A 6,015-nucleotide genomic window follows, 5' to 3' on the forward strand; every position below is an offset into this window, starting at 1 on the left:
GAGCCCTGAAAAGTCTTTCCCAGAGGTTATACTGTCTCCAGACAATAGTTGATGGGTTACGAGATTGAACCAACATTAACCTCATATTGCACCTTTTTTTACGAATATTTGAAGCTGCATTCCTAAATTTTTGGCCACAAGGGGGCAGATAAAAACAAGCATGTTCACACCATTGATTATATAAATTATGGATGTAGCCATCGGTTTCTCAACTGCGTAAATGAAGCCTGGAATGAGCAAGTTTACCCTCATGTTTTCCACAGAGGAAGTTAGTTGTGGCGCCTGAATCTCCAGTGACAGAGAGGTGGGTGACCGACACGTGCGTAAGCAATATTATATTTCTGATATTTACTGTACATGAAATAATCCCCAAAAGACTCTAACATCCCGAACACAGCTGAGAAGTTAAGTGACTGTGTGGCTGTATTGATGTCGAGCAGACAGCAAGCAGTACCTACCTGTCATTTAGAGTGACCCCGCTCGCATGATTTAAGGCTTAATATAGTTAAAATGAGTGAGCTATATAAAAATACCCCTGTGCAGTTATCTTGAATACAGAAATTAGCTATATGAAAGAAAACCATTTTCTGTACCAGACTGTAAACAAGTTTAATTCTGCTGTAGAGTTGAGCATTTTAATATCCGCCCGAATGGGGTTTTCTTAGCTCCTGGAGCCAGCTTCAAGTGGACACTGGAGGAACTGCAGTTTTATGCACTTCCACATCGGTTTCTGCTTGGTTCACACACAGCAACCCCATTTCCTCCTGGTATTAACTTGTGATTTGTCTTTGTTTTTTATTCGGTGATTTTCAAACTCACTATCCAAGTTGAGTTTATAGTGTGAAAAATCCTGCAGTTGCTGATTTCCTCTGTGTCTCTTGTGCACAAGAAATCATTCAGAATTTCAAATGATTACATTTACCCACAACACTGATCAGACATCCTCATAAGAAGTTATTAAATATTACATATTTTTTCTAATTATCTGTTGTTTTTCCTCACCAAGAAAAGAGTGTCTGCAGCATTTTGCCAGGTTAAGTTCAGATAGCAGGAAAATATTTTTTTTGTCTGAAGAATGGGGTCACATTAATGGAAACGTGTAGTCATACAATCAGGGTCAAAGTAGAACTTGTCATTGCATTTGTCATCTAGAGGTCTATTATTTTGATAAATCCTTTTGAGATAATAAAGAATGAGCAGGTAATGTAGATACTTTTAGAGATCTTGACGGGACAGTATTGCTGAAGGAAACTAGTACTGATCTTTTTTTCTACATGGTTTACGCATCATGGAATAAGGTGGAAAACAGCACCATCTAGTGGCCTATTAGTGATACTAAAACTCATCTTTGATTAGTGTGAAAGCTTCTAAAAAATACAGATTATTTAAAAGTAGGAATTATTTTGCAACAGGAACAATTGTACATGAAGAAAATGAAGTGCTGAATTAAAATAACCCAAATGAGTTGATAATTATCATTTTCCGTATTTCTAATTTCATTTATTAAATATTTGTCAGGGACTTTGAGCATTGATCAACATGGACTCGTTTGGTTGTAGATGATCCAGCTCCTCGTAGCCACCGTAAGGCTTGTAAAGTGTTCCTCCTGCTGAGCACACCTGCACGTACCAAACCCTGACGATGAGGAGGCAGTTAGGCAGCGCGGGGTGCTAGAGAGCTGCTGAACAGACGGACAAAGGGTACTTTAAATAATGAAATATATTATTTATTATCTTAATTTACTATACTTTGTTGGTATCAACAGTCAATGCACTCTGAACTGGCTTATATATACTGTAATACTGTTGTATTTGAATTAATTGTATTGTAATGATCATCTCCATGACGCTAAAGACTCGGGTCAGGGTGTCTGTCACTTAAGGATGTTCATATTTATCCATCAATACATGAATTATGATGATAACGCCAAATTAACTGATAATTACCACAAAGATTCGAGAGTTCCAACTGCCGTCCAACTCCTCTCCTCTCCTCTTCTCTTCCCTCCTCTCCTCTCCTCTCTTCTTCCCTCCTCTCCTCTCCTCTTCTCTTCCCTCCTCTCCTCTCCTCTTTTCTTCCCTCCTCTCCTCTCCTCTCCTCTTCCCTCCTCTCCTCTCCTCTCTTCTTCCCTCCTCTCCTCGGACCTCCTCTGCTCTCTCTAACAGTCCACGGCAGACGGACGAGGTTGAGTTAAATCATTGTAAACATATGGCGGATAATTGAACTTGATGAAATCTGGCATTCATTCTGACATTAGATAACTGATATTCACCTTTTCTTCATGAGAGTTCAAGCTTCTCCTCCGCCACCTCCTCTCCTCTGATCCCACCTCCTCTCCTCTCCTCCTTCCTCTGCTCCTCTCTCTGCAAGACAAATGGAAGACAGGGAAGATTTTAGTTAAAGAAAAAACAGAAACCAGGTGAACTGAATATTTCTGCATCACTACATCAATTGTGATGATAATAATAATAGTGATATTTACCTTTCTGTGTGAGAGATGTAGCTTAATTTGGCCCGCCACCTCCCCTCCACTCCTCTCCTCTCACCTCCTCCTGTCTTGTCTCCTCTCCTCTTTTCTCTCCTATTCAAGAAAAATGGCAGAAAAAAAACATAGAAACTTGAGATGGTTCATCAACAAATGAACAGATAACACAATTTTATTCAATTCGGTGATGGTTATTAGACAAATTGATCTTTACCTTTTTATGTGAGAGTTCTAGCTTAATTTTGGCGCGCCACCTCCCCTCCTCTCCTCTCCTCTCCCATCCTCTCCTCTCCTCTCCTCGTTCCTCTGCTCCTCTCTCTGCAAGACAAATGGAACACAGGGAAGGTTTCAGTAAAAAAACAAAAGAAAAAAGAACAAACAAGAGAACTGATTGTTTCTGCATCACTACATAAATTGTGATAATAAAAATATCCATATTTACCTTTCTTTGTGAGAGATGTCGCTTAATTTTACCCGCCACCTCCCCTCTTCTCCTCTCCTCGTTTCCGGTGTGTGTGAGCGTGAGTGGAGGTGGCGGACGTGAGAGTGGCGCGGGTTTTGAATTGTTTCTGTCCCTGGTTTTCACCTGTATTTTCCTCTGTTTTCTAACTGCATGGTCAGGTAAGCCTCTTTATTAGTATTTTATGTGTTTGACTGTGAGAGACAGGTCGTTGTTTTGTTTCCCTCGTGTTTTCCGGCAGGGAGTGCGGATAGTCCCGCCGGACAGTAATGTGACGGTGGAGGAGGTTTTGTTGGCTGTTGGTGAGCAGGTAGGTCATGATAAGTTGTGTTTTGCATCCAGAATGAATAAAGGGGTGGTTGTGTTTCTAAAAGATGAGCCTCTGGTATACCAGCTGATTGAGAGCGGAGTGTTTGTGCAGGTTTCCCCGCTGTCTGTTCCCTCCACGCGGATCACCATATCAGGTGTTCCGCCGTTCATTCCCAATGAGCTGCTAGAGAACGAGCTCCGCAGGTTTGGGAAGTTTGCAAGCGGCTTTAAAACTGTGATTTTAGGATGTAAAGATCCTAAACTGAAGCACGTGCAGTCCCTGAGGCGGCAGGTGTTTATGTTCCTGGACTCGCCTACACAGAGTCTGGAGGTGTCATTCAGAGTGAAGCACGGTGACGGGTCTTACATGGTGTATGCGAGCTCAGGGCACATGAAGTGTTTTGAATGTGGCGATGTGGGGCATAAGCGTTTTGCCTGTCCGCATAGACAGCAGGGGGCGGCTGGCGCTGCCGGTGACGCGGCGGCGTGTGCCGCGGCTGGCGCAACGGCGACCGCCGTGACCGCGCACGGTTCCGCGTCTGTGTCTGTTGGACCTGCAGTGAGCACGGCGGCGCATTGCGCTGTGAGGGATGTCACAGACCGAAACGCTGGTTTGAAGTCTGACAGTAACAGCTTGGAGAGGGAGAGTCAGAGTGAGCCTGATGCGCAGCAGGCACCTGTAGCTGCAGTAAACCTGAGCAGCTCTCAGTCTGCAGCTGCCGAAGGAAACCATCAAAATGTTGAGGAAGCAGCTTCGTCCAGTTTCACCGGTGAAGGTGTGACTGTTAGTGAAGGACAGGCAGTTTGCAGTCAGGCATCATGTGAAGGAGAGGACATGGAGGAGGATTATGACTCGGACAATACCGAAACATCCAACAGGAGCACTGACTTGTATTCTTTACAAGAAATAAACCAGTTTATGGATGAAACATTCAAGAAATCAGTGAAAGTGAGCGACTATTTCACAGACACAGACAAGTTCATCAGATCAGTCAGCACTCTAAAGAGACAGGTTGGTTTTGACCTCCTGGATGAAAAGAAACGCTTCAGGTTAAAAAAACACATCACAACTCTGAGAAAAGCAAGCGGTAAAACTGTCCGGAAAAATAAGAAGTAAAAATGATCATGCATCACAAGGTGTCCTCCTCTTTCCACTGTTCTTTGCTGTTTTCTGTCGGTCTGCTTCTCCTGTCTCACTTCCCTATGCGTAGCCTTAAAATAGGGTCTTTGAATATCAATGGGGGGAGAGACAGACACAAGAGAGCACTCATATCTGAAGTCTCTAATCAGAAAAGGATTGATGTGTTGTTTTTACAGGAAACGCACAGTAATCCTTCTGATGAGACGGACTGGGGTTAATGGTGGGAGGGTTCCTGTAACCTTAGCCATGGAACAAACTTTAGTGCAGGGGTGGCTGTTCTGTTTGGAGCCTCTGCTAATGCTAATGTGTTATCATGTGCTGAAGTGGTGCAGGGCCGGCTGCTGGTGGTCAGGGCAGAGATAGGCGGCTCTGTGTTCGTTTTTGTCAACATTTATGCTCCTAATGTTGGATCAGATTTACATTTCAAAAACTCTCAGCCCTAAATTGCTTGACTGTAACATCAGTCCGGTTGGTTTCACAGACCACCATTTTGTCTGCGTAGAATTAATAACCTCACCAGGTGAAAGGGTTAATTCCTCCTGGCATTTCAACAACAAACTCCTACATGACAGTATTTTCTGCCAAAGCTTTGAGGTTTTCTGGAAACAGTGGCAAATAAAAAAAGCAGACTTTGGTTGCCTGAAGTTGTGGTGGGAGGTTGGTAAAGCCCAGATCCGTGTGTTCTGTCAACAATACACCTCTCACTCTTCTGCTCGGTTAAAAGCAGCAGTTAAAGACCTTGAGACCAAAATCCAAAACATTGAGGAGGGATTAAACCGGAGCCCAGATGCCACCATGGGCCCTCTGCTGCAGGAGAAGAGGATGGAGTTGAGCTCCCTCCTGCAGGAGAGGGTAAAGGGAGCCCTGGTCCGGTCTCGCTTCCTTCAGCTTAAGGACATGGATGCCCCAAGCTCTTTCTTTTTTAACTTGGAGAGATCGGCGGCACAGAGGAAGCTGATGTCCTGCCTGAAGCTTCCAGGGGGCAGAGTTACAACCAATCCAGCTGAGATGAGGAGCCATGCCATGGGTTTCTACGCGGATCTCTTTGGAGCTGAGAATTCTAGCTTGGAGTGCCATGGGGAGCTCCTGGAGGGTCTTCCTCGGCTCAGCAAGGAGGAAACGGCTGCTTTGGACTGTGAGCTGACTCTGGAGGAGCTAACTGTTGCTGTAAATCAGATGGCTTCAGTTCGATCCCCTGGGATAGACGGGTTACCTGCTGACTTTTTTAAAAGGTTCTGGAAAATTCTTGGATCTGATCTTCACAGTGTTTTGTTGGAGTGTTTGAGAACAGGTTCTCTCCCGGTGTCTTGTCAGAGGGCAGTACTCTCCCTGCTGCCAAAGAAAGGAGACCTTGCCTTGTTAAAGAACTGGAGGCTGGTCGCCCTCCTCTGCACGGATTATAAAATACTCTCCAGAACTTTATCGAACAGACTGAAGGACTTCCTGGGAAGTATCATACATACTGACCAGAGTTATTGTGTACCTGACAGGACAATAATGGACAATATTTTCCTCATGAGAGATGTCACTGACTTGTGTAAATTCTATAATGTTGATTGTGGTATTGTGTCTCTGGATCAGGAGAAGGCGTTTGACAGGGTGGATCACTCGTATTTGTTT

This window comes from Semicossyphus pulcher, unplaced genomic scaffold, assembly GCF_022749685.1.
Source record: "Semicossyphus pulcher isolate SPU_LCO1_2020_fin unplaced genomic scaffold, fSemPul1.0.p SCAF_9, whole genome shotgun sequence".
NCBI lineage: Eukaryota > Metazoa > Chordata > Actinopteri > Labriformes > Labridae > Semicossyphus > Semicossyphus pulcher.